Here is a 14,726-nt window from a genome sequence, read left to right as displayed (position 1 = left end):
AGGAAACTTGAAAAGAAATGAAAAACACATAGATGTGAAATACAGTAAAATCAATTAAAAAGATGTAACCCAAAGAAGAATAAGCTTTTAAGTGATAACATTCAAAGTTTTGGCTGAGATGGAAGTGTCCTGAGCTGGATACTGACAGAGTTAGTATATACTCCTTTTATCTTAGCTGATTCAAAAAATGTGTGGAATGTTTCATTTGGCTTCAAAGTGATAAAACGTCTCAATAGAATAGCTTATAAATGTAACCTTGTAATTAATGTGAACTGATACTAAGGCACAGGATAATAGATTTACCTATTTCTGATTTCCTGTATTCCCTTCTCTACCCCATAGAAAGAGAAAGATGTAAATGAGACTCTACAAGCATTACCTAAAAGTGTCCTCTTAAAAAGCTGTGTCCACTTAAGAGATAAAAAAAAATTATTATCTGTGAATCTGATGTTTCTCTAGCTCAGGAACTGGTATTTTAGGATGGGCATGTCAAATATAATGAGGGGGGCACAGATAACATAGAATATCTTTGTCCTGTTTCCACAGCTTTTTTGTTACTTTTATGCCAGAAGCAGGTAAAAAAAAACCTCTCCGATTTGTTACTAAAGCTCACTACAACTGATGGTAACTTTGAGAACAAGAAGTATCTCTTTACAGTGGAATATTAACATTCCTGTTATAATTAACACTTATCATATGTATTTGCCTGGATGGGATGGAGACTTGAACAATGCAGAACATAATAATGGGACTTTTCTTGAAGTGCTTTACCAACTGCATATTCAAATTTATTTCTTGTCATGAAATGTTATTTAAAGGCTCATGAGAAACAAGCTATTTACCTTATATTTAACAAACAAATGCATACATGGATCCCAAGCATATCCAGCAGGGGTTATTACACTGTCCTTGACAGCAGTTTAAACAAAAAGACTTAAAACCTGTAAGCTACAAATAATTTTATTTTATTTTATTTTAAGTAATGCATATTCAGAGGTCTACTGCTGAAAAAGTGGTATAGGATGTTTGCCTTTAATGTTAGCAAAGAATACTTTTAGTGCCTGAAACTGTAAGTCCGATACCCCCATTCATAATGAAACTACCTGCCAAGGTACCTGGGATGTTAACTCCAGAAACAAATGATAATTGTGTGCTGCTATTAATGACATTATTTATTGCCTATGACTTTAGGAAATAGAGATGGGAAAAGTATTTCAAATGAAAATAGGAAGTAAGAAGTCAAAGGGAAAAAAGAATGACAAAAAAAAAAAAAAAAAAAAAAAAAAAAAAAAAAAAAAAAGGAATAAGTAATTTAGCCTCCCAAAAAGGAGTATGTTTCCGGACGAAGTGGTGCAGCAGTGACGCAGGTGAGGACAGGACAGGTTACATGGTAGATCCTAGTGCCCCTGAGGTGGCCAGAAAAAAACAGAAGTGCTCAGGAAGCTGACAAGTTCTGAAGTTTTTCTGAAAATAGGCCTTGTGCCTTAGTTTTGTGCTTGTGGAATTAGGGAACCCATCTCATCCCAGTCATGAAAGGGTGTGTTTGCCAAATGTTTTTCTTTGCTTAAGAATGGTTCTGTCAGAGGGGAGAAAAGGAACAGAAGACAGTAGATGAACAAAGACAACTTGGAGGATGACGAGTTGTTTTCTAGGAAACGGAGCACTCTCAAAGCTTCACCATGTTCAGTTTAGAGCCTCTCAGTACAAGAAAGACATTGAGGCCCTGGAGCATGTCCAGAGAAGGGCCAAGAAGCCGGTGAAGGGCCTGGAACACAAATCTTATGAGGAGCAGCTGAGGGAACTGAAGTTGTTTAGTCTGGAGAAGAGGAGGCTCAGGAGAGACATTATTGCTCTCTACAACTACCTGAAAGGAAGGTGTGGGGAGCTGGGTTTAGCCTCTTCTTGCAGATAACTAGTGACAGGACTAGATGGAATGGCCTCAAGTTGCACCAGGAGAGGCTTAGGTTGGAAATTAGGAGACATTGCTTCTCAGAAAGAGTAGTCGGGCATTCAAATGGGTTGCCTAGGGAGATGGTGGCATCACCGTCCCTGGGGTGTTTAAGGAAAGATTGGACTAAGGTCCCTAAGGAAAGGGACTTTGGAAGATGGTTTAGTTGTAATGTTGGTAGTTTCCAACCTTAATGATTCCATGATTCTGTGAAATTTCCAAAAATATTTAATAATAAATTATATAATTTTTGAACAGTCTCCTACAAAACATTTTGAAACTAATACCATTCAGCCATTTCTTTGAGCAAAAATAAGCAAATGCAAACAATCAGTTGAAAAATATCATTTGACATTAAATACTTCTGCACAATTCCTAGGTAAACTGCATTTCAAAAGCATTACGATATGTACTCAGTAATTCATCTACAAGGATAAATCATTATGGATGGCCATTTTATGCCTAGTGACTATGCTGATCCATAACAGATTTGAATAGTGAAGGTTTTATTTTTACTCAGAGTGGGTGCAATGGTTTTCTCAAGTGCATTAACTGAACAATGGAATCCTTTTTAACAGAAAGCAAGTGAGAAACCACAATTATACCTAGGCTGAATTCCACAGTAGGCTGTTAAATGATTGATGTTGAGTAATTTAGTTACAGAAAAAGATGTGTTGTTGGGGTTGGCCACAGCACCTTTTTTCATTTCCCACTAAGGCAAGCCTGTTATTTAAGGAAATAGATGGACAAGAGAACAGTGAGGTTATACACCTCAATTAATAGTATCTTGCAGGTCCCTTGGCTCTTTGTGTTGCATGCTTTTAGCTTGCAGAACTTGGTGCTTTGTAGGAAAAAGAAAACATTTATAATTGTAAGGCATGCTATGAGAAAAAAAAAAAAAATATTTTTGTAAATATTGAATGTTTCTCTACTATTCCTTAGGAATAGTCTATATACTATTTCTGAGACATAACTGAAAATCCTGGTAGCTAAAAATACTACCAAAAAAAAAAAAAAAAAACCACTAACAAGTACAAAAAAAAATAATGCTGCAGGCTACCACAATATCAATAACAATCATCAGAGTATTTTGTGATAGTTGACCTTGAGAGCTTACTTGAACTCCGTTGTTTTGATATTTGTGTATCATCCAGATTTTTATGTGCTTATCCTCAGATCACCCTGGAAGACCAATTCAGTTATCCGAGGTCATAGAGGAAGACAGAAATGGCTTCTTTCCTGGACACTGTCCTTAGATTCATTCTTCTTCCTTTTAGCCATCAGAGTAACTAAACAAAATCACTTCAATGAGTATACTAACAGAAGAGGAAAGTGTTTAGTGATAAAAGCTCATCTGCACAATCACAAAGGAGCACAGAGAGACAATGGCAGAGGTGTGGGGAGCCCAAATAATATCCTGCCCCAGCTACTGTCAGGCCCATTACAGGAGCCATCAGACAGTCAAAGGGATGTTTGATGTCCACAAGCCAGAAGAGCACAGGGGCACATTGGCAGGTGGGAACACAAAAGAAGGACTCCTGAGGAACTAACTCCCTGTCCAGACCCCTCTCAGGCTTCCCCAGGAGATCCTCAGCCCCAGTGCCCAGGCACAAAAGCCATCACCACAAATCATCAGGAACTCTCTCCACTTCTCATGCCAGACTAAGGGTCATTGCTGCCTACTGGTGGATCACATTATGGGAGGCAGAAGAGTATATTGAAACTGCACAGGACTTCTACTGGAACATTTAGCGGAGGAACCAAAAGTAGAAAAGAGGAGAGATTTAGGTAATTTGGGGAGGAACGTATGTAAGAAATGGAAAGAAAAGGGGATAAAAAATGCTGGACTCATGTAAATATATGGTCATTATGCTTGCCTGGTCATGCCCTGTACATAGATAATGGTGTCTAGCAATGTTGACAGTTATCCTAGACAATCTGGCCTTGATATACAAAACAACAGTACAAATTGCTGTCCCTAAAATAATTAGCTACATTCAGAAGTTTCTATCTCATTTAAACATAGTGTCTCACCACCAACCCAGTTTGCTACCTTTTTTAATATCTATAACTTCACAAGTTTAAAATACAGATCTCTACATGATGTCATCCAAAGATTAAAGATTTTATGCTTCAGCATGCACGTTTATTACAGACCAACCAAGAAATGTGAATAAGCATACATGTATCTGCAGCTGGATGGGATGGAGTTTCCCAGGTAACAGGAGATTATGTAAAATAGTAATCACAGATGTTGATATAAGAAATCTTAGTTCCTTATTAGACTTAGAATAAGCTTTGTATCCTTAAAGTATAAATTGACTGGGGTCTCAGTCAAAGGAGACTTCATTACAGCTATACCGTATCAGATTTTTAAATAAAACACAGTTTCTCAGTTTAGAAGCTAGAACCGTTCTAGCATGCAAATGATAGACTTAAAAGTATATCATGAAATGATTTCTCCAAATAAGTAAAGATTAGTTTCATTCTTGAAACTGATAAATTGAAATGAGCTGTACTATTAGCAAAGCAAAAACTAATGTCAGCTAGGATCAGAATGACATCCACAATCTCCATATAAATGTTAAACAATGAGGCAGAGAGTATTCAAATGCCCACTTGGCACTTTCATGCAGCATTGACCATTTTTTATTCCTTTTCATGAGAAATATTAGTCATATCTTTTTTCTTTGGTTATTCCAGCAGAGCTCCCCTGAAGTAAATGCATTTGTACAGATGTAACTCAGATGAGAATTGTGGAATGATGTGAATCAAAGTATGCATCACCCTACTGAGATCACCCTACTGAGATCATCAGAGGTATTTGACAGCACCATTTGCTAATATTTTTCATTTTCAAATGCCCTAAAATATTAAAATAATGAACAGTGTGATCAACAATACCCTATTTTAATTGGTCATATTTTCAAATCAAGAAGCAAATCATCTCTGGCCAAATGTTATGCAGTCTAAAGCATGTGTTTATATTCCTGTAGATTATACAAGCTACAATGCAACTGTCACTTAGAGTTTCATCAGCAGATGAAAGTGCAAAATGTTTGTTTCTTAAAAACAGTCAAATTCTCTGGCTATTTCAAGCAACAACCTTTAAATAGAAAAAGCAAGAGCGCTAAGCTTTAGTACTCACACAGACAAAGCAATGCAGACATGTGGGAAAATTCCTCACATAGCCTTGAGATTGGAACCTACAAAAGTTAAACAAATTTTAGAAAAAAAAAATATATCATATGTATTTTTAAAATTGCCAGTATTCATCTTCAATTTATATTCATTAACCATTTGAGACAGAGCAAAGATGGAAAAGTAAAATGTTTATTATGTATTACAAGGAACAGCTTTGAATTACAAGCAGTACTGCATAAGGTTGCAGAGACACTGCAGTAAATCAAGGCAACTTGATGTCATAAAAACTCAGAGGTGTATTTATAGTCTTGTTCAAAGTTTCCCTTTTCATGAGGCAAATTGCATGAATCCTGTGAGATAGTTCTTGTTTAATTTAAAATAATAGGTATTGGAGATAGGAAAAAAAAAATATATATATGCATATATCATGCAGTCACTGCCAATGCCAGCACAAGATTGCTTTCTGCAATATATCCTCCAGAGCTCTAATATTGACTCCAATGATAAGTCTCCTACTACTTCCCAGTAAAGATTATTGCTCAGAATAATAGGCCTTACATCTTGAAAATATTATTTTGGAATTTCTTTGTATGATTTCTTTCCATTACTTCAGGACTGACTCTCTTTTTAAAAACAAAAACAAAAAAAAAATAATCTACCTGGATTGCTGAAAGATGTGTCAAATGACACTGAATAAGTCTAGAATAACTCTGGAATTGATTCTTACTATTTAAGCCTTCCTCAGCTACAAGGAGTGTTATATTTCCTTTATACTTTTCATTTTGATGTCATAAGGTTTAATTCACTATAAAGGATTTTTTTTTTTAATATTTGTGTAGAAAATGCTGTCAGAATTCTGCTATTAATTATTGCTCCAGCATGTATATTTGGATATCCTTTTCATCAGCCTAAATCCCTTGCCTTTCTTCATAGTTGTACTGTTAAAGTGTTTGGAGACTGTTACCTTTTCCTGCTAAGTTATCTGGCCAAGTTATAAACATTCAGATCCTTGAACAACTCCTCATAAGTCAGTCACTCTACCCCTCTATATTATTTCTAGCTCCTGACATTTACTAGGCATCTGAGAGCACAGAGTACGGATTCAGAGGTTTGCTTTTATACATGCTTGAAAACACGTTCCATCTTTATATTCAAGATTTAGTCAACCATGCATTTCAGACTTAACAACAAATCTGCCTTTAACTGTCAAGCCACATTATAATTCAGGTAGGAGAAAAGATTCACAATAAGTCTGAGGTAATCAATGATTTCATGTTTGAATTGTGCACTTCAAGAGATATTCAGCCTTGCTCTTGACCTTACCAAACTATGCAAGTGATGCTTACCAACCTGCTCTTGCCTTTATTCTGAGCTGTTAAAGCAAATACAGAAATTCAGGATTTTAATGTTTCCTTTTAAAGGATATTATCTGCTTCAGTTACCCACTAAAACCAAAGCATCTTTCCTCTTCTGTTTCATTTAACTCAAGGGGAAAAGCAATGAGCTAATGTATTAGGTGATTTCACTGGGCCGTGTGTCAAGTTACAGCAGCAAAGAATGTGTCCTTATCACTACTGACATGGACCCCTGATGGTCTTCAAAGGAAGAGCTCTCACACTATTGACAAAATACATACAGAACTGAATGAGTGGTATGAAGGCCCAGCAAGAGAAAGAAAAGGGAATTTGGATTAGAGAGCAAAAATCAAGAGAGTAAGTGCTCCCATTCTAGTTTTGCACTGCAAGACGGTGGAAGAAACTGATAACGCTTAGAATCTTTTCACTTTGGAAAAGCTAGTAATGGTGATAAAAGGAGATAGATCCAACAACACCAAGTACAATGCCTTGTACATTTGTTTGTGACCAAAATTAACTCCTCACTAATCTTTGTGACTTAAATCATGGCAAGCCACTTTAGCAGAGGAAAAAGGTTTAAAGTCTGTGATCAGAAAACCTGAGGTGAAACATTTGCCTCAATATAGTTACGTGGTGTCATTTGAGATGCCTTGCATAATACAGCTGTCTGTCTCTCTGTGGTGGTTGGCCAGACCCAGTGCACAGTCCTCATTCAGGGAGGCAGGTCTCCCCAAGTCATATGTACCTGCCCTGTTTGGATGTCTCAGATGTGGCACAACATTTTAAATGTCGCTAAATGGCAACTGAATCACCAAACGGATGGAAAACAGTTCTGTAAAGGTCTTGAAGCCTGAGAAATATGCATCATCTTCATTTGGGCAAAGAGGGCCATAAGCACACCTACCACAGACAATAACAATGTTGCTATTGATTAAAGTGGAGGCGAATCTTACTGTTAGTCCCACTATGAATATTTAATCAAGTAAATTGGACAACATCAATGTGCTTTTTGTGCCTTTTGATCCACTCAGGAAAGATTTTCAGCTAAAGGTGGCTTCCTTTTTCTTTGAGCTAGCAAAAGAATACTGTTTTCCTACCAAATCTATTTATCTTTATTGTCTTTTTTTTTTTTTTTAAATCATGACATTTCCTACTTTTGCCTTTTTAATCAGTTTTACTGGCCCTTAAGCTAAAAGCACATATTGTAGATGTTCGGTCCCATTTTCCTTAGCTGACTGCCAGTAAAATGACTAAAAACTTTTCAAACCTCCCAGATTTAGTCTTCCTTAATGGTTCTAGTTAAGAAAACTTTATCTGAGAGATGTGGTCTTTAGGATGCTCTTTTATTCTCATTACCTCTGTTATTGTGTGTCTGAGAGTAACTTCAAAATTCAAAAATAATAATGAGCAGTAATAGTAGAACTATTAATCCCTGTCTGCTTCTGGAATTCTGAAGTGTAAATTTTTACACTGTTTTTAGAGAAAGCAAGGTATGATGAACAAGAAGAGAGAGAAATAATTGTCTGCCTTTTTAATGGTTGCAGTAGAACAAATTAGAAACAGTTTGGAAATACAGAGATCATTTGGGTGGCTAACACTGATAAATGGGACTCTGAGTTAAAACCAATCAAAGAAAACTAGCAGTGTTTACACTGGGGCTGTGCTGACCTTTATTTTGATGTGTTATGCTCTGCTGATTTTGTGGAGGAAGGGCATTTCAGAGGGTTCACTCATTCATATTCGTTCTCTGGGTTGATATATTACTGGCTATATAAATTGTTTAGTGCCACAGGTATGACTGTTAGCAGCAAGAACAAGAGTGTGACCACACACAGACTGGCAAACATTATTTATCTTGAGGCTTAGCAGAACAAAATGCTAGACAATCTATTTCAGCTTTCACTTACACCGTCCTCATTTTGACCAGTTTCTCCCATTGTACTGACGACACAAAGCCCAGGAAATATCTGCTTTTCATAGGACAAAGCCATTGTTCCCATCTCAGACTAAAATGACAGTGTATAGAGTTATGAGCAATGACATTATGGAGACAGTCTGATGGAACTGGCAGTACTCACCCCATACTGAACATGCATCAGCTGTCAATGCCTGACAGTGGATAATCAGTGGATTCTGTTATTATCATTACTTAAATTTGCCTCAGTCACTTTCTAATTTCACGTTATTGGAAACTCATTTTAGAAAATTTTGTTAAACTTCCAAGTTTAACCTCTGAAATATAGCACAGAAACCTGGATGAAGAGGGACATAGAGCAAAAAGCAAAGGATTAATTGGATCAATTAATTGAACAGATAAAAAAGCCAAATTCTACAGCTGAAATTATTGAAATTTTTCTATTGTCGTAAAATCTTGTTTGTGGCAAACACAATGAAGTAAACCTATAACTGACAAAGCAACCCACCCTGAAAATTCCAGCATGGAAAAGTTTTAGTCCAATTTCCATATTTTTAGACCAGTCTTAATTATGCCTCTGTCACTTTGAATTCAACTGAATAACTCAGGATATTTACAGTAAATTTTACATTGTACACTGGATAGAATCCATAAGTATAGGCACTCCTACAGAGTCTGTTTGGTAATCATAGAGTTTAATCCATATTAAATTGCACAAGGTATTTCCTTAAGGTGGGATAATGCCCAAATCATTTCCAGATGCTTTCCCCTTTGTTTCTGTTATGAACCCCAATTGTTTCAATCATTTTACAATCAACTTGATTTTTTTGGATGTGACAGAATTAAAATGACAAAATATAAGATTTATGTAGTCAGAGAGCTGACTAAGTAAGAGCTGAATAATGAGATTTTAGATAAACAGTAGAGAGAAATTCTGGGGACAACTGTCATAAACCTACAGGAATGTTCACATTATACAGATTAAACTGCTTTTATTGCCTAGATTAGGCAGTATAAAGGCCTTTCACAGTATTTTTTTCCAGGCAGACACTAGTTAGAGCCCCAGAAGACCTGGACAAACAGAGTGAGATTCTCACTGCTGAATAAAAGGCTTTCCTAGCTGGAGGCATGGAAGTAAACTTGGATTTAGGGATGAAATCTGGCCTCCACAGAAGAGCTAAAACAATAGCTGTAGTGATCAAGAAATGTAAGCACAAAACCACTCCCCCATTTGTTGGAGTCACCCCAACAAATTGAAATTATAAAGAAAAGTGAAAACTGACTTCTACTGAAGTTAAATTGTCCTCTTGTCATTCAAAATTGCAGCACTGATGTTCCTTATGTCCACAAATATTATTAGACAGAAATGCAAGAAACCACAACTGCAGTATTTTTGTTGGACTCAGTTTCTCCAAAGTTCCTAAGTTCGTAGAAGTGAATCAAACCCAAGTCTTTTTAGTGTTACAGTCTGGCTAATGGTATCCCAGAGGACAAAATTAAAGGGGCTCAGAAAATGAAAAGTGATATAAACTGCATAAATCCTTAATCCTCTGTGTGCAGTACCATTCCTAAAATGATTTAACCTGGAGAATTAATATCGTTTTGGCTTCCTTTTTTTTTTTTTTTTTTTTTTCTGGATTTAAATTAGAATTAGGATATTTAAAAGTTATGAAGTGAAATGCAACAAAGCTCAAATTTCAAAACTAGGAAACACATATACTGCAGCAGGATTTACTGATTTGTCATTAATCTATACAAGAATTATCTCCAAATGCAGTAATTATAACCATTAGTTAGAAAGTTTATTTTATTTTGTAGTTCAGTTTTAGTCTGATCATGGATATTTCCTGAACATAAAATTAATGTACAAAGAGTAAATTACATTCTATAAAGTGCTTATCCACTTTTACTCTGTAATCAGTGTCACAAGATTTTTAAAGATCTCGTTCAACTGATTTATCTATAAGCTGAGAAAAATGTTTATAGGAAAATTCCCTTCTCAAAACTATCTCCACCTGTATTTCCTTTCCAGTGTTTTTTCTGTTTTTTGTTTGTTTTTCCTTCAGTACATGAACGTTTTAAAAAATAATAGGCAGATGAAACTGTTTCTTTTGTTTCCTTATTGTTCAAGAAGGCATTTAATTTGATCAGCTGTTTATGCCAGCAGCCTACAGTTTCGGAGCTTATAAAATCAAATTAAATGAGAGCATCTAACCCAGCTGCCTGCACTGCAAGCAGCATCCCATCCCAAGCAATTCACATCCTACATCATAAATGGAACAATACAAAAGCAATGAGTATTTTTTTCTGAAGTGGAATAAGCTACCTGGAAAAATGTCTGTGTTCTGATATCCTTTCATATTGTCTGCATTTTCTTATCTCATCATATTATAAATGTACTTCACTCTTTCTCTTTTAGAAGATAAGTCGAATGAAAGGTAATATTATAAAAATGAAAATACAGATGTTTTGTGTCCCTACTAGAAAGAAATACTAAAGCTTTCTTAATGCTATAATTAACTTATCAAGAAGGAAGACAGTAAAAAATATTTAAAAGTGTGTTATGTGTCATTAATATCATGCATAATATTTTTTTCTGTTCCTTAGAGAACTGCAGATAAGGGACAACCATACCAAAAGTAAAGACTTTACAAGACATCAGTTCTGAATTTCAGTTTTCTTTATTTAACACTACAAATCTATTTTTGGAATAAGCATTGAAAAATTAAACTCAGAGTAGTTCCTTTGTTCCCCTCTATCTAAACCTGTAACACAGGACATACTTTTCAATGTGCAATAATAAGATGACTCTACTTAATCTGCAGGTCAGTTCTTTACTCAGGTTTTAAAAGGCACGTTTCTGTATTTACATAATACATCATGCTAAACCATAGGTAATAGGAGCAGGATGAGCTAGAGATGCCAATATTTTTGTATCACAAACTTTCCTTCATTTTGCTTTCTCTGCAACTTTTTACTCATTTGCAACTGCATTTTTAATAGAAATGAAACTTGCAAACCTCTCCAAATAACTATTTGATGCTTTCGTTTTTAAAGGTGATTTTTTTCCTGTATTCCTAATGCATTTTTGTAGATTCAATTGCTGAAGGAATCAATTTTCTCCATAGATGGCAATGCTTTTCAGTAAGAAATGAAACCTGTGCTTCTTTTCGCTCAGCACTTCCTTCATGCTATTTCATTTTGCACAGAGTTCATTGCAACAGTCAGCATTTCCTTGGACATCACTGTTAGAGGTTCATACAATTCCTAATACAATAGAGATAAACCTCCGAGTTTATTGTTGTCATAACCTACCACAAACACACACACACACACACACAAAAATGTAAATATATATATATATATATAAAAAAAAAAAAATCTGCACATTTTGCCTCATCAGCCCTGCCTCATTTTTTGCCCCAGTGTAGCTGGGAGGCAGGAGGATTTCTTCTTGAAACCTTCACCACAGAGGACAGTGCAGAATAGCTGTTTGATGGCTGGAAGGAAGAAAAGCACCACTGGCAAGAAGGATTCAGTCCCTAATCTACGTCTGGCTCCTGATTTTAGAGGTGATGCACAGTGCAAGGAAACTAAATAAATGAATAATAAAAATTAAAGTGAAAAGAAGGAAGTCCAGGATTGTGAAATGTGATGTCAAAGATGTGTTGCAAATAGGCAGAAACAGGTTTTAGAACACTCCCTTGCTTCACAGCAATGAGAACATAAAGGAGAAAGAAAATAGAGTGACGGTGAGGGATACCTTTGCCAAAGAAAACTGTTGGGTTCTCATCCCTGCCATTGTCTGTGTAGGATGCAAGTCTGGCCCCTTAGACATTAGGAAGAAAATCTTCACTGAAAGGGTAGTGAGGCACTGGAACAGGCTGTCCAGAGAAGCTGTGGATGACCCATACCTGGAGGTATTCAAGGCCAGGCTGGGTTTTGAGCAATGTGGTCTAGAGGGAGGTGTCCCTGCCTACGGCAAGGAAGCCTGCAACTAGATGATCTTTAAGGTTCCTTCCAACCCCAGCCAATATTTGATTCTATGATTCTTTAATTCTATGATTCTGTGATTCTATGCTGGATTGCAGCATGATAGACATGTATATCATTGATCAGTTCCACAGCTCAAAAAGTATTTTCTGGGATATATTATTAATGTCCCTATACCTCTATTTACTCACTGCAAAATAAAAACCATAACTTCCAGTATTTGGGGGGTAATTTCCAATAGCACTTAGGAAAAGAAACAAGTAGGTCTTCAAGGTGAGCTGCTATGATAGTCTTCATAAGAAAACAATTAATCCTTTATTTGTTTTGGAAGGCCTAGTTGTGATTTATGAAAAAAATCTATAAAAAACTCCACCCCTAGTGCCCATGGAGAAAAAAAGAAAAAAAAAAAAAAAAAAAAATGAAGAAAAAAAAAAAAAAAATTTATGATGCTATCTGGGAAAAGATGAAATTCAGATAATAATACTTAAAAAAAAAAAAAAAAAAGTGAATATATTATATCTTGCATTTCAGCAGCTGTCTTGAACATTCAGAGAGCACTCACAAGCATAGCCCAGGGGATCTTTGTCAGCCTGCATTTCAAGTGATGTAATTGTTCTCTTGATCAGCGGCAATAAGAATTCTGGCCCTGAAACAGCTAATGTAGAGTCTGACTCATGATCCGGGTCACAGAGCTATAAGGATTTGTTGCCTTCATCTGACCACCAATCCTTCTCCCATTGCAGAGCTGGCTGAATAAGTTTCCTGTTCAACCTTGACTTGCCACAGCCCATAACTCACTGTATTTATACAGACTGTCAACAGGTTCAGTTTATTTGCAAGCATCTCTGAGCTTAACCCAGAGGGGCAGGACTTAGATTCACAGTTCCTGAGGTGGTTAGGTGTGACTTCCCTGTCACTCAGGGACATCAACCATTACTGCAAGTAAATTCAGTAGAGACTATGAATCCAACAAAGCCCTCCATACCAGGTGATATTTAGTCTGAAATATTTTAAAGTAGCAAAATGAGAAAAATGATTAAATATCCTGGTCCCCAGAATACCAGCCCCTCTCTCATCTAAGAGAAGAATTTGTTTTTAATTAAGATTTCCACTGGCTTGCCCCAGATCTGTAAATTGGCTTTGGGCCCTAACACTGGCCTGGGTGCACTAGGAAACCTTTATGTCTTGTTGCTTGGATGTTTAGGAAAAGTTAGCCAAGTTATTTCCCAAGGGTGACTAAGCTCTTCTAGTTTTGAAACAGACACCTGATAACAGTGGTGCTCAAAAAAATATACATGAAGCAATAATATAAAACAAATTGTCCTGCATGTGAGACTACATTCCTGTGGAACTTCATAGGTCTAGGTGCAAGAAGGCTATGAACTTCACCATGACTGTGGTTTCTCTGTGTTTGTAGCTGTGCTTTGTTAGCTGTGATAATTGTTTCTGATTAATCAAAGCTAACACTCCAAGGTGCTTTATAGAAAAACAATTTCTATCAATTTGGTATCACTGCAAATTGCACTCCAGGGCCCATATTCAGTTGAAGTGGTTTAAGAGCAAACTAATTCAAAAGATTCTGCTGAAGCTCTATATATTTCAGTAGCTTTATCTTTCAGGGCTTGTCTTCACCTTGGTTCTTATTACTTATCCTATTCAATCTCCCCTTTTCCAACTTTTTATTAAGTTCTTTTAAAGCTATCAGCACATTCCACAGGAGCTTTTGAGTGAAACCAGCCAGAAAATTATTTACTTTAGTGTCTCCTTTCCTCATTTCCAGGAATATATAGGGAAGAAAAAATATCTCCCTCTGGTTACTATGCAGTACAAGAATGCCATATTGCAAGATGTGTACATACTGCCTGCAATAATGTGAAGATTAATTTGCCAGATTATGCACAGACCACAAGCTATATAGTTTGAATAATAATGATTGTGGAGCATAAAATATTATTGAAAATTTAGTGAATCCTATCTGAAAAACAATAGGGATATTCAAAAAATGTAAAATTGTAAATATTATTGTTCATTTCTTCCTTCCAGTTAGTGGATTTTACACCATCTGAGAGACCTGAAATATCTAATTTTCATCTGTGAGGCAAAACAAATGTATGGAAGCCAAAAACATCAAGTTAGGCAGTTCTGCTTCTCCTATGATGGAGTTGGCTTCACTTGGTAGAGCACCTGAGCACAGATCAAGAAATTACATTTGTACAGCATCTTCAGCTGATTCTTATTTTAACAGACCGTATTCTTGTCCTTAACACAGACTTTAAATAATATTACATATTGTTTCCCTACACTGGGAAAATTCATCATAATAGAAAACATGTCAGTGCTTCTAGTGTTAACTATGAATAGCTGATACATT

This window comes from Aythya fuligula, chromosome 2 (assembly GCF_009819795.1).
Source record: "Aythya fuligula isolate bAytFul2 chromosome 2, bAytFul2.pri, whole genome shotgun sequence".
Taxonomy (NCBI): Eukaryota; Metazoa; Chordata; class Aves; order Anseriformes; family Anatidae; genus Aythya; species Aythya fuligula.
This window is presented reverse-complemented; position numbering follows the sequence as displayed.